The sequence below is a fragment of the Stomoxys calcitrans genome, chromosome 1, assembly GCF_963082655.1.
Source record: "Stomoxys calcitrans chromosome 1, idStoCalc2.1, whole genome shotgun sequence".
Taxonomy (NCBI): domain Eukaryota; kingdom Metazoa; phylum Arthropoda; class Insecta; order Diptera; family Muscidae; genus Stomoxys; species Stomoxys calcitrans.
The window spans coordinates 188,194,007-188,209,946 of record NC_081552.1 but is presented as its reverse complement, the minus strand read 5'-3'; the positions used below and the strand labels follow the sequence as shown (position 1 = coordinate 188,209,946).

At 38.5% G+C, this 15,940-nt stretch overlaps 1 protein-coding gene across 2 annotated transcripts in view; it reads right to left on the bottom strand.

Moving 5' to 3' along the window:
• The window catches only part of LOC106090824 (sensory neuron membrane protein 2), a 572,456-nt gene that overhangs the window by 364,935 nt on the left and 191,581 nt on the right, over window positions 1-15,940 (bottom strand). For both annotated transcript variants that reach the window (XM_059360182.1, XM_059360183.1), the window contains exon 3: window positions 14,807-14,842. The gene's annotated coding sequence lies outside the window, so the exon portion shown is untranslated. The remainder of the gene's footprint in view (window positions 1-14,806; window positions 14,843-15,940) is intronic.

Below are 15,940 nucleotides of genomic sequence, written 5' to 3'. Positions count from 1 at the left end.
TGTGCAAAATTTCAATTTCAATTTCGTCCGTCCGTCTATCTGACGGACGGACGGACCGACGTGGCTAGATCGATTTAAAATGTCATGACGATCAAGAATATATATACTTTATGGGGTCTCAGACGCATATTTTGAGGTGTTACAATCAGAATGACGAAATTAGTATACCCCCATCCTATGGTGCAAGGGATATAAAGACAATAAAATGCATAAAAGTTGTCATGCTATTGGAGTTATATCAATTTATGGACCGATTGGGACCATATAAGGTTTGGATGTTGGAAACCAGAGTAGGATAACAATTCTAATAGGGACTCAAGAAGTAAAATCGGAAGATCGGTTTATATGGGAGCTATATTAGGTTAAAGACCGATCTGGACCGAACTAAGTACAGTTGTTGAAAGTCAAAACAGAACACAATGTGCAAAATTGTAGCTAAATCGGAACAAATAAAAAGGCGTTAAATTCGGCCGGGCCGAACTTTGGATACCCACCACCTCGGATATATATGTAAAACTACTTTCATCAAAATCCGATGTAAATTGCATACCTTATGTCCCATAGCAGTTATATCAAAATATGATCCGATGTGGACCAAATACTTATAAGTACAAGTCATTGTTCAATTGTGTATAACAAAATACTGGTCTTTTTTGTAGCTATATCTAAAACTAAACCGATCTGAACCATATACAATATGGATGTCGGAAAACCTAACATAAGTCAATGTGTCGAATTTCAGTTAAATAGGATTATAAATACGCCTTTTACGGGGTCAAGACTTTAAATCGAGAGGTTAGTTTATATGGCAGCTATGTGCAAATCTTGATCGATCTAGACCAAATTGCAAAAATATGTGGAGGGACGTAACTTAACTCTCTGTCCCAAATTTCGGCGACATCGGACAATAAAGGCGCCTGTTATGGGCCTAAAACTTTAAATCGAGAAATCGGTTTATATGGCAGCTATTTACAAATCTGGACCGATCTGTCCCATAATGCAGAAGTATGTGAAGGGCCTTACACAACTCACTGTCCCAAATTTCTGCAAAATCGGACAATAAATGCGCTTTTTATGGCCCCAAAACCTAAAACCGAGAGATCGGTCTATATGGCAGCTATATCCAAATCTGGACCGATCTGTCCTATAATGCAGAATTATGTGAACGGCCTAACACAACTCACTGTCCCAAATTTCAGCATAATCGGATAATAAATGTGGCTTTTATGGGCCTAAGACCCTAAATCGGAGGATCGGTCCATATGGCTGATATATCCAAATCTGTAGCGCTCTGGGCCAAATTGACGAAGGATGTCGAAGGGCCTAACACAACTCAATGTCCCAAATTTCAGCAAAATCGGATGATTAATGTGGCTTTTGTGGGCCTAAGACCCCAGATCGGTCCAGATTTGAATATAGCTGTCATATAGCCCGATATCTCGGTTTTAGGTTTTGGGGCCATAAAAGACCCATTTATTGTCCGATGTCGATGAAGTTTGACCCTGTGAGTTTAGTTAGGCTCTTCGACGTCCTTCTTTAATTTGGCCCAGATCGGTGCAGATTTGATCGATCGATCTCTCGATTTAAGGTTTTGGGCCCATAAAAGGCGCATTTATTGTCCGATGTCGCCGAAATTTGGGACAGTGCCTTGTGTTAGACTCTTCGACATTTTTCTGCAACTTGGCTCAAATCGGTCCAGATTTGGATATAGCTGCCATGTAGACCGACATCTCGATTTAAAGTCTTGGCCCCATAAATGGCGCATTTATAATCCGATTTCACTGAAATTTGACACAGGAACTTATGTTAGGATTTCGACATCCGTGTCACATATGGTTCAGATTGGTTTATTTTTAGACGTAGCTACTGTACTTATTAGTATTTGGTCCAAATCGGAACATATTTTTATATAACTGCTATGGGACATAAGGTATGAAATTTTCACCGAATTTTGATGAAAGATGGTTTACATATATACCCGAGGTGGTGGGTATCCAAAGTTCGGCCAGGCCGAACTTAACGTCTTTTCACTTGTTGTAATGTTGGTTCAAATTTTTCTGCAATATGTACATATAAGCTAACAAATTTAATGTTAATAGGAAAAGTTTCAAATTTCTTAAGATTCCATGAAAACAGTAGACCAATTTGTACAATGATAAAAGCATGTCAGCTTCTCAATCTTCCCACAGCAACACCAAGTTTGTTTAAAGTAAAGGCATGAGGAGGTATTTGTAACAAAAAAAATATTTCAAAGTTTTAGATTGTTCTTGACATTGACACTGACAGCAACTGGAATTTATATATGTAAGCAAAAAAAAAAAAAAAAACAAGACAAACCCAAAAATATACTTGGATTCGCATTCACTGCAAGTAAAAAAAAAACGATAATTATAGATGAGAAAAATGTACAATATTACCATTTAAGATTATATCAAGCAGCAAAAAAGTATTCCAACGCCTGCGGCATTTTTTTAGAGAAATTGCTAAAAGTAAACAAAGAGAATTGTGTCCCGAATTGTTTTTGATGACAATAATAAGAGGTACCGCTTTTGCAGTTGAGGAAAATAAATAAATGTGTAAACGGAAATCGCCAAAAAACGCAATTTAAGAACAATTAAAAATCTCATGATGCTTGGCCGAACAAACCTCTAACAAAGTTATTGTAAATAGTAGTTGAGCAAATCCTAGGAATAATCGAGAAATTAGTAGCGATGTATAGACCCCATACACTTTCCACTACTTTCTACACAAAAACCATGGAGAGAATAGTGGTTACCATGATAAAGAGTAGGACATCCGGTAAATTGTTCTATACTTCACTTCACTTTACTTAAATTGGCTATGACAGAACATTTTTCCCACCAGCGTTCCAAGCGCTTCGGTCTTCTGTGTTCATTTTATAATCTCTGACACCAAGTTTCGCGATGTCTTCCACCACTTGATCCTTCCCTCGGGCTTTTAATTGTCCCGGTTTGCGTGTACCACCGTGTTTGCCTTCAAAAGACTTCTTTGTTGGAGCACCTCCATCCATTTTGACAACATGACCTAGCCAACGCAGCCGTTGTATTTGAATACTTGTAACTATGCTACCGTCGTCATACAACTCGTGATTCATACGACGCCTATATTCTCCATTAACGCAAACTGGTCCATATATTTTAAGAAGAATCTTTCTCTCAAACACTCCAAGCACTGCCTCGTCTGCTTTTACAAGTACCCATGCTTCATAACCATATAACAGCACGGGTAGTATCAGTGTCTTGTATAGTATAATCTTCGTCTGTTGAGAGGTGGTCTTGTTTCTAAACTACCTACTAAGTCCAAAGTAGCATCTGTTTGCCAGTATTATTCTTCGCTTAATCTCAAAACTGGTGTCATTTGTTTCGTGGTGGTGCCGAGGTAGATAAAGTTACTGTCTGTCTCAAAGTTGTGGTTTCCAACTTATTCCATTTTCTTTATCTGCTCGATTGTGCAAGGCTTTTTGGGAGTTGAAACCATCCATTTCGTCTTATCTCCATTTACTGCCAGACCCATTTTCACTGAATCTCTTTGGATTCTTTCAAAGGCTGCAGTTACTACTTCCGGTGACCGACCTATGATGTCGTTGTCTTCGGCATAGGCGAGTAGCAAGTGTTCTCTTGTGACTAGTGTTCCATATCTGTTCACATCTGCTTCTCGTATAATCTTCCCCAGCAGGATATTAAAGAGATCACACTATAAGCTGATTAAGTATTTGAGGAACGTGTATCAGCAAGTGTCATCCTGCAGTGTCTTATTAATTTTGCAGGGATACCAAACTCGGACATGGCTTGAATACCTTTGAACGTACACGGGTATCGAAAGCGGCTTTGTAGTCAACAAATATAAGGTAGGTGTTGATTTGTCCTTCTCGGGTCTTTTCCTGGATTTGGCACAGTGTGAATATGTATTCTATAGCGGATTTAACAGGTCTAAAACTGCATTGATAGGGCCCAATTATCTCATTGACCTTAGGTTTTAATCTTCACATAGTACGCTCGAGAGTACCTTTTATGCGATGGGGAGGAGACTTATTCCGCCTTACCTCTTTTCTTGAGCACGGCACATAGTATGCTGAGGTTCCAATCATTGGTTAATCGTTCTTCTAGCCAATTGGTTGGTACAGACAAGCTGATACATACGCCTTAATAGCGTGTCGCCTCCGCTCTTAAATAGTTCAGAGGGCAAACCATCGGTTCCTGCTGCCTTGTTGGTCTTCAGTCGGGTCACAGCTAATTGGACCTCAATCTGACTGGGAGGTAAGCATTCTATACCATCATCAGGGATTGGTTCAGCGGTATCCTCTTCGCCGCCATCATCGGACACTAGCAGCTTGGAATGGAATGTTCTTTCCACATTCTCAGCACAATATCTGTATTAGTTACCAGATTTCCTTCTTTGTCTCTGCAGGAGGATGTGCCTGTACCAAAGTTTGATGTTTGATTCGTTGATAGAATTTTCCGACTTCAATCCGGTTCGTGTACCGTTCAATTCGCCCACACACACGTCTTTCCGTTTCCTTCTTATTTCTGCAGAATAGGCGTTTCTCTTATCTCCTTTTCTCCCGATACCTCTCCCTTGCGTTGCTACTGATTGCAGGATTTCTCTGTATGCCGCATTCCGTACCATGGGTTTCATTGGGGAGGCTTCCGGTATTCAAGTACGGATTTCGCGGCATTATCCATGGAACGGTAGCTCTCAGCTAAGCTTCCCGTGATAACGATGAACACCACACAAGTCGGGGTTCAAAGTTCCAGCCAGTGTGGTGGTCATAGTTATCTCGTGTCGGTCGGGCTTGGGTCCATAAAAGCACGTTTATTACACCATTTCGCTGAAATATGACACAATGGGCAGTGTTTGGCTCTTTGATATTCGTGTTCAGTATGGCCAAGATTGGTCTACATTTAGATATAGCTGCCATATAGACCGATCTCCTGATTTATGGTCTTGAATCTATAATTCGTTGTAATATATAATAATTGTCCGTTATTGTTTAAATTTAGCACAGTGCCGTTTTTTCTGTTTTTTTTATACCCTCCACCAAAGGATAGGGGTATACTAATTCCGTCATTCTGTTTGTAACTTCTCGAAATATTCGTCTAAGATCCCATAAAGTATATATATTCTTGATCGTCATGACATTTTAAGTCGATCTAGCCATGTCCGTCCGTCTGTCTGTCCGTCTCTCCTTTCGTCCGTCTGTCCGTCCGTCTGTCTGTCGAAATCACGCTAATTTTCGAAGGAGTAAAGCTACCCGCTTGAAATTTGACAAAAATACTTCTTATTAGTGTAGGTCGGTTGGGATTTTAATGGGTCGAATCGGTCCATGTTTTGATATAGCTGCCATATAAACCAATCTTGGATCTTAACTTCTTGATCTTATCGGATTTGGTTTTATTTTTGTATGACTTTCAACAACTGTGCTGAGTACGGTTTAAATCGGTTCACAACCTGATATATTTAGCTGCCGTATAAGCCGATCTGGGATCTTGACTTGACCGATTTGATTGAAGTTTTGCATGAGATGTTTTGTTGTGACTTTTAACAAATGTGCTAAGTATGGTTCAAATCGGTTCATAACCTGATATAGCTGTCATATAAACCAATCTTGGATCTTAACTTCTTGAGGGCGCAATTCTTTCCCGATTTGCTTGAAGTGTTTTGTTATCATTTTCAACTACGGTTCTAAGTATGGTTCAAATCGGTATATAACCTGATATAGTAGTCGCTAGGGGGCGCATTTCTCATCCTATTTGGCTGGATTTTAGCATGAGATGTTTGTTATGACCTCCAACACCTGTACTTAGTATGGTTTAAATTGGTACATAACCTGATATAACTGCCATATAAACCAATCAGAGATCTTGATTTATTTAGCCTCTAGAGGGCGCAATTTTTACCCGATTTGGCTTAAAATTTGAAGATTTAAAAAGAAAAAACTAAATAACTTTAAAATCGCATTGATAACAAGTAAAAAGGCGTTTAGTTCGGCCACGCCGAACTTTGGATACCCACCACCTCGGGTATATGTTCAAAACACCTTTCGTCAAATTCGGGTGAAAAATGCATACCTTATGCCCTATATCAGCTATATCGAAATCTGATCCGATTTGGATCAAATACTTATAAGTTCAAGTCATTGTTCAAATGTGTATAAAAATTGTTGGTCGTTTTAGTAGCTTTATCTAAATATAAACTGATCTGAACCATATTCGACACGGATGTCGAAAAGCCCAACGTCAGTCACTGTGCCAAATTTTAGTGAAATCGGACTATAAATGCGCCTTTTATCTATGTGGTAGCTATATCCAAATCTAAACCGATTTGGGCCAAATTGAAGAAGAACGTCGAACGGGCTTACACAACCCACTGTCCCAAATTTCGGCGACATCGGGCAGTAAATGGGCATTTTATAGGCCCAAAACCTTAAACCGAGAGATCTGTCTATATGTCAGCTTTATCCAAATCTGGACCGATCTGTCCATTATGCAGAAAAATATCGAGGGGCTTAACTTAACTCCCTGTCCAAAATTTCGGCGACATCGAACAATAAAGGCGCCTTTTATGGGTCCAAAACCTTAAATCGAGAGATCGATCTATATGGCAGATATATATATATATATATATATAAATCTGGACCGATCGGGGCAAAATTGAGGAAGAATGTTGACTGGCCTAACACAACTCTCTGTCCCAAATTTTGGAAAAATCGGATACTAAATGTGGCTTTTATGGGCCTACGACTCTGAATCGGCGGATCGGTCTTTATGGGGGTATATCAAGATACAGTCCGATATAGCCCATCTTTGAACTTAGCCTGTTTATGGACAAAGAAAGAATCTGTGCAAAGTTTCAGCTCAATATCTCTAGTTTTAAAGACTACAGCGTGATTTCAACAGACAGACGGACAGAGGGACGGTCATGGCTAGATCGTCTTACTTTATACGGTCGGAAGTGGATATTTCGATGTGTTGCAAACGGAATTACAAAATGAATATACCCCCATCCTTCGGTGGTGGGTATAAAAAGAGTTTAACTGCTAAGTCTTACCTGTACCTAATCCAACCTAGTCTTTATTACCTTATCTTTCATCTAAATCACTTGGTGTATCACATGTGAATCCACAGTCTCGTTCTGCAAATCTAAAACACGTGCAGGTTATTCTCTTTAGCTAAGGCAGTACTCATTATTGCACCTATGTTACTTTTCTTGTAATCAAGATATATAATCACATTAAAGGCCTGACTAACTCTTGCTTACCTTAATACCTGTGTCAGTGACATAATTAATGGCATTGGTAGTAATTTTATGCCACAGACAAAATGGTGTCTTTGCCATAGACACAATGTTAAATTCGTATACACATGTAACCCAAGGTTGGGGTCAAAGGCATGCTAAGAAGCTTGCTTAATGCAACAAACTATTGACAGGTATTACTGGACAAGGTGAACAAGAGGTGTGCGCGTGAGTGAAATTTTTCGCACTCACGATTTAAAATTGCTAGTCACGCAAGGATTTTTTAATAGCAGTTTAACACCTTACAAAAGAGCTCACAACACCATGCAGAACACAACTGCCACAAATGACTCATTGTCATATTGTAAAGGGAAATAAAGAAAAAGTGCTTAATTGGAAATTTGATAATTTATTTCAATAGAGCAAATACTCAAAAGAGGCCCTAAGCAGAAAGCAAAGTGTCCCATATTTTAGAATATATTAGAAATGGACCGATTTATAGGATTTTTGTTTGTAGCTCATAATGAAATCAGATATTTAAATTCGGGGTTCAGTTGCTTAGGGGGAGCGCCCTACCCAAAAAACCCCCAAAACGGGCATATAGACCGTCCAGTACAGTATGGAACTTAACCAAAAAGTATTTAAGAGTAGAGTACAAATCTTTATATATAACAAGTAAAAGCATGCTAAGTTCGGCCGGTCCGAAACTTGAAAACCCACCACCATGGGTTCCGCTAAAACTTTATACAAAATAAATTTAGTTAGTGGTCATAATTTTATTCAACATACCAAACTTCCGTCAAACCAGCAAAAATTAAAGCTTCAGGAACCGAACAAGGATGATCGAGAGACTGGTTTACATGGGAGCTATATCAGGTTCTTGACCGATGTGGACCGTACTTAGCACAGTTGTTGAACGTCACACTAACGGAACACTATATGCAAAATTTCAGGCGAATCGGTTGAATATTGTGGCTTCCAAGGGCTTAATAATTCGAATGGGGAGAACGGGTTACATGGGGGCTATATCAGATTTTTGCCGATTCGGACCGTACTTGGCGCAATTATTGAAAAAACGAAACAGAACACTACGTTCAAAATTTTAGCCAAATCGGACAAAAATTGCGGCTTCCAGGGTCTCAAGAATTCAAAATGGCAGATCGGTTTATATGGGAGCTATATCCAAATCTGAACAGATATGGCCCATTTGCAACACCCAATAACCTACATCAATATTTAGTATCTTTGCAAAATTTCTAGCAGCTAGCTTTCGACAAATGGACGGACGGACATGGGTAGATCGACTCAGACTATTGAGTCCTAGATCAATATTTCGAGGTGTTGCAAACGGAATGACTACATAAGTGCACCACCATCCTATGGTGGTGGGTATAAAACAGTTGAACCGATTTTCTTGAAATGTTCACAGATTATATATGTTGGTCTGGAAGAATCAGTGTAATAATTTATTGATATCGGCCGGAAATGTACGACACCAAAATAAAAGTTGGTCGATCGGGATAATATGGGACTTAACTGAAAGGTATTCAGGAGTAGAGTACGATTTTAATATTAAAACTAGTAAGAAAGGGAAAAAGTCGGGCAGTGCCGACTATATAGTACCCTACACCTACCCTATAAGTACAATGTGGGAGATATATCCCATTCTGAACCAATTTTGAAGGACCTCGTCGGATGTTTTCAGTTGGGTTATTAAACAATTAGTATAAAATTTCGAGCCAAAATGTGCAAACTGTAATAACTTCGGTTGACAAATGACAAAGTCTGACAACATAATTACAAAGTCTGACAAACATATATATGGGAGCTTTAGCTAAATCTGAACCGATTTCGAGCAAACTTCACAGATAATGTGGTAATCGTCGAGGAAAGCGTTGTGAAAAATTTTGGCAAGATTGGTCAAACAATGCACTTGCAGTGGATCTTGGGGTGAAAATCTGGCGATATACTTATATGACAGCTATATCTTAATCTGGGCCGATTTCTATAAAATTCACCAGTAATATCGAGAGTCAAAAGAAAATCCTTCCTGCAAAATTTCGAAAGAATGGGTTAAAAAATAAGCACTTTCTTGCAATATTTCTCAGAATCGGACAAACATATATATGGGAGCTATACCTAAATCTGAACCGATTTCGAGCAAACTCCTCAGATACTGTGGCAGTCGTCGAGGAAAGCGTTTTGCAAAATTTTGGCAAGATGGGTCAATAAATGCGCTTGCTGTGACTCTAGAAGTTAAAATCGGACGATATATATATATATATATATATATATATATATATATATATATATATATATATATATATATATATGAGCTATATCAAAATCTGAACCGATTTCCATGAAATTCACCAGAAATGTCGAGAGTCAAGGGAAAATCCTGCCGGCCTAGTTTCGAGAGAATCGGTTAACAAAATACCTTTTTTTGCGCAATATTACTGCAAATCGAACGAGCTATATTTAAATCTGAACCGATTTCGAGCAAACTTCTCAGATACTGCGACAGTCGTCGAGGAAAGCGTTGTGCGAAGTTTTGGGAAATTTGGTCAATGAATGCGCTTGCAGTGACTCTAGAAGTTAAAAACGGACGATATATATACGAGAGCTATATCTAAATCTGAACCGATTTCCATGAAATTTACCAGTAATGTCGAGAGCTAAGAGAAAATCATTCCCGTCAAATTTCGAGAATATCGATTAACAAGTGACCATTTTATTGTATTATTACTGAAAATCGGACGAACTTATATATGTGAGCTATATCCAAATCTGAACCGATTTTTTTCAATTTCAATAGGATTTGTCTCTAGGCCGAAAAACATGTCCATATCAAATTTGAAGACGATGGGATGAAAACTGCAACCTGTAATGTGTACACAATTTAGCATGGACAGACGGACAGACAGACATAGCTAAATCGAATCAGAAAGTGATTCTGAGTCGATCGGTATACTTATCAATGGGTCTATCTCTCTTCCTTTTGGGTGTTACAAACAAATTCACCAAGTTATACCTTGTACCACCGTAGTGGTGTAGGGTATAAAAATTGGGTCCACGTTTCTTTCCAGGCCGCCCCGACCCCAAAACCCCCCAAATGGGTTTATTGTACGATAATGACAATGTGGGACTTGTGAATGTGAATGAAAGGTATTCGGGAGTTGATTACAAAAATGGTCAGGAAGGAGGGATGGGTTATATAATTTGTTGACATTGGAAGGGTGCGACGCTCCCCTGTTTCCCCAAAAACACCATCCAAAATATAAAGTGGACCGATAGGGACAATATGGGTATCAAATGAAAGGTATTGGAGAGTAAAATGTGAATATGGCATTTCAGATTGGGTTCAAGTATCCAAGGGGTCGGCCAACCCCAAACTCTTCTTCAAATAGACATATTGAACGTACATATCAATATAGGACTCAAATGACTACGGGCGTAGACTACGAATATGACATAATAAATGAAATCCAAATAATTGGGGGTCGCGCCACACCCAAAAAACCCCACAAATGGGAATAGTACGCGATCATAGCTAGATTAGACTCAAATAAATGCTATTTGAACGCAGATTACGAATATGACATTGATCTTTGTGTTCAAGGTGGTGCTTTACCTCCTAAAATCGCCTTCAATAGGTTATTTGACTCATTAAAATAATGGGGGATTAAGTGATTGATATTTTTGAGTGGAGTGCGTTATGCAAATTTGTGCTCAACTGGCAGATGGGGTGTGGTGCGAAACCCTCCTATAGACGCCCTCCATTAAATATGGGGTTATATTAAAGGTATAAGGGAGTGGACTGCGCATAACTAGAACATGATGATCAATGTTATAGGCGGTACGCCACTCCAAGCGAGTAGCACTAACATTTAAACTGGTGCCATCTTTTGGGGATTTCCAATTGGATCAACTGAATGGAGACGCCAACAGAGACAGGGGACAGAGTACCCAAAATTTATCATACACCATATATCTTTGTTATGACAACCTATCGGCCCTTCGAAGTAATTATAAGTAAAAGCGAGCTCAGTCGGGCCGAAACTTCGAAACACACCACCATGGATTCTGCGTTAAATTAACACAATATAAAATTAGTTGAATGGCATAATTCTACTCTATGTACCAAATTTCTATCAAACCGGGCAAAATCAAAGCTTCTAAGAACCGAACAAGTATGATCGAGAGATCGGTTTATCTGGCTCTATACCGATTTGGACCGTACTTGGGACAGTTTGCAAGTCATAACAGAACACTATGTGCATAATTTTATCCAAATGGGACACAAATTGTGGCTTCCAGGGGCTGAAGAAATCGAATGGGCATATAGGTTTATATGGGAACTATATAAGGTTATAGACAGATTTGAACCGTACTTGACACAGAACAGTTTCTGCACATTTTTAGCCAAAGTTGACAAAAACTGTGACTTCCATAGCCTCAAGACATCAAATCAGGAGATCGGTTTATATGGGATCTATATCAGGTTATAGAACGATTTGAACTGCATTTGGCACAGTTGTTGAAGGTCATAACGAAGCACTTAGCTATATTGGACAAAAAATGCAGTTTTCAGGGGATCAAGAAGTCAAATCCGTAGATCGGTTTATATAGGAGCGATATCAGTTTCTAGGCCGATTTGGACCGTACTTGGCACAGTGTTTTAAAGTTATAACGGAACATCACATGCAAAATTTCAGTCAAATGGGGAAAAAATTGTGATTTCCAGTGGTTCAAGAAGTTAAATCGGGAGATCGGCTTATATGGGAGCCATATCCAAATCTGAACCGATAAGCCCCATTTACAATCCGCAATGACCTACATCAATACTAAGTATCTCTGTGCAAAAGGCAACCTTGTTTTCTAATGGACATGCTTATGGACTTAATGACAATGGCCAAATTTTTATACCCTCCACCATAGGATGGGGGTATACTTATTTCGTTATTCTGATTGTAACTCCTCGAAATATGCGTCTAAGACCCAATAAAGTATATATATTCTTGATCGTAATTTTAAGTGATCTGGCCGTGTCCGTCCGTCTGTCGGTCCGTCCGTCCATCTGTCTGTCGAAAGCACGCTAACTTTCGAAGGAGTAAAGCTAGGCGCTTGAAATTTTGCACAAATACTTTTTATTAGTGTAGGTCGGCCCAATCGGTCCATGTTTTGATATAGCTCCCATATAAACCGATCTTGGGTCTTGACTTCTTGAGCCTCTAGAGGGCGCAATTCTCGTCCGATTTAACTGAAATTTTGCACGTAGTGTTTTGTTAGCACTTCCAACAACTACGATAAGTATGGTTTTAATCGGTCCATGGTTTAATAGCTGCCATATAAATCGATCTTGGATCTTGACTTCTTGAGCCAATAGAGCGTGTTGTTATGACTTCCAATAACTGTGCTAAGTATAGCGTAAATCGGTATAGAACCTGATATAGCTGCCATATAAACCGATATGGGATCTTGACTTCTTGAACCTTTAGAGGGCGCAATTCTCATCCGATTTGGCTGAAATTTTGTACAACGGCTTCTCTCATGACTTTCAGGCTAATATAGCCTGAATCGATCAATAGCTTGATACATATAAACCGATCTCCCGATTTTGCTTCTTGAGCCCCTACAAGGCGCAATTCTTATCCGAATGAACTGAAATACTACACAATGACTTTTACAATGTTCAGCATTCATTTATGGTCCGAATCGGACTATAACTTGATACAGCTCCAATAGCATAACAGTTCTCAATATTCAATATTCTATATTTGTCTAAAAAGAGATACCGCGCATAGAACTCGACAAATGCGATCAATGGTGGAGGGTGTATAATATTCGGCCCGGCCGAACTTAGCACGCTCTTACTTGTTTACCAAACAATCGTCATAATAACGTAAAATCATCACACCTGGCAGCCCTGCACCTTACCATCAGCTTAACTTTCAATTTCGCACCCCCAGTTTGACCTTTCGTAATTGTTATCAAAGGTTAGTGTCAAATTAAATGCGTGAAATAATGACAAAGTGTATCTAATAACAACTCGCATTGAAAGAAAAAACTTATTGTCACAGAGCATAATGTCCATGGAATCAGTGAAGTCTGATAATTTAAATCATTATTTATGTTATTACACTAGCAAATTAAATCGAAACATGAAGAAACAATGAAATTGATCATTAAAAAACACTGTCAACGTGTCGTCACCATCAGCTGGGAACCATTTCTATTTTCCATGCTTCCAAAGCCAAGACAACTAAACCATATATGGCGTAAACATGACAAAGAGTGTAAATAGATTTGAATTCTATAAATTCTTTAGACAACACCAGAAAACTATGGATGTATGGTCAGATGGTCTACGAGCTGCTCAACAACGTCATAATAACGACGCTGCCGAGTGAAATGTTACTGCAGCAAATTATCGTCTATTCAATTAAAATGCCAAACATAGAAAAGACGCTTGTCAAACAGCAGCAAGCGAATGGCGTTAACAAAACCCAAAACAGCTGAAACTACTCTAATCACTGAGGGGCAAGTCAACGACGGACGACGACCAAAACAAAGAGCAGATATGGTCGTCGGTCGTTGGCATGTAGGTGTGGATGAATGAATGGACGGATAAATGAATACCCCATTTCGAGTGTTCATTAAATGTAGGAATGAATAGGAATGGGTGGTAGTATCTCGGATCACTGTTGTTGTGGTTACAGTTGTTGTTGTTGTTGTTGTTGTTCACAAGTTATTTAATCGATTGCACATATTTGGAGAATTGGAAAATGGTCAGAGGGTAGATTAGAAAGACAACAAAACAATGAAAGCAATAGCAATGACAACAACAATCTCTCAACTTAATTGCAACTGCAGGTGTGGCCAATATGATATTGGATGAGGGGGCCGTATATATGATCCAAGTCCGTGGGCCATAGTGGTATATGCATCTCTACGAATATCTTATGAAATAACCCAAGACCCAACAATGAATGCTATAACCTTGCTTTGGGGGTACCTCAGTTTGCACACTTCAGCAATGAAGCAATCAATTAAGGCTCATTTCGAATAACACCCCTATTTATGGATGATTAAACGAATTAATTGCGCTTTGCATTTTTTGCTTCAATGTTCATATACGAGAGCCAACATCCATCAGTTGTTTGCAGCGTAAACGCATTTTAATATTCCAACTTGAATGATTTACCCCAAATTTCACGCCTTTGTTTAAATAAATAATTGCAAAGTCATTATTTGGAGATTTAATTTGAATATCAGCTGTTTTGATGATTATATAGCAAGATAATTGGATGTGATTTGAATCTCGGTTTTATTGTTTACACTCTTAGCAAAGACATTTCTTTGAACAGACTTTTTGGTATTGAAAAAAACTCAGTAGTTCAGAATAGAATGAATTCTACTCAACATATTTGAGTTGAATGTGGTTTATGAAACTCATTGATCAAATTTTCTATCTTGTTTATATTAAATATCAGCTTCTATGTAGCTAAATTCATTGTTTGTTATCATGAGATATCCTTTTGTAACTTACCAATGCAAAATTTTGAGTCTTTGTGGGGATTCAGCACTGAAAGACAATATTAAAGTAAAATTTTGGATTAATAATTTCATAAGAATTCAAAATAACATAAAAACATTGAAGTTGATCAAAATTAAATAAAATACTGAAAAGTCTTAATTTAACTTTACTTCTTAATTTAAATTTAAACTTGGAAATATGCATTTCCAACCCTATGAAGTATGAACATTAGGATGATGACCTTTTTTCTTAAAAATTATTTCGCGTTGCAGTAATGAATGAACTTTTGCCTATTAATGACTAAAATAACGTTTATTCCATTTAAAAATTAAACAAGTAAAAGCGTGCTAATTTCGGACGGACTGAATCTTATATGCCCTCCACCATGGATCGCCTTTGTCAAGTTTTTTGCCCGGAATCTCATTACAGGTAAAACAAGTTCTTTGCCCGGTATCTCATTATAGAAAAACAGAGGATAATGATAAGAATTGCATCCTATATGGGCTTAAGGAGAACAAGTAAGAGCGTGCAAAGTTCGGCCGGGCCGAATCTTATATACCCTCCACCATGGATCGCATTTGTCGAGTTCTGTGCTCGGTATCTCTTTTTAGACAAACAATACTTTTGGCAAACAATTGACTGCTGCACATTGTCAAAGACATTGTGTTATATTTCAGTCCATTCGGATAAGAATTGCGCCTAGTAGGGTTTCAAGAAGCAAAATCGGGAGATCGGTTTATATGGAAGCTGTAACAAGCTATAGATCAATTCAGACCATATTGGGCACGTATATTAAAGGTTGGGGGAGAAGCCGTTGTACAATATTTCAGCCAAATCGAATAAGAATTGTGCCCTCTAGATGCTCAAGAAATCAAGAACCTAGATCAGTTTATATGGCAACTATATCAGGTTATGCACCGATTTGCGCCATACTAATATATTGGAGTGATAGACCGATTTGAACCATACTTAGCACAGTGGTACAAAAGCACTACGTGCAAAATTAAGACCAAATCGGATATGAATTGCATCCTATAAAAGCTGAAGGAGTCAAGACAGGTTATGAACCGATTTGAACCATCCTTAGCAAAGTTATTGGAAATGTTACCAAAATATCACGTGCAAAACTTCAGTCAAATCACAAGA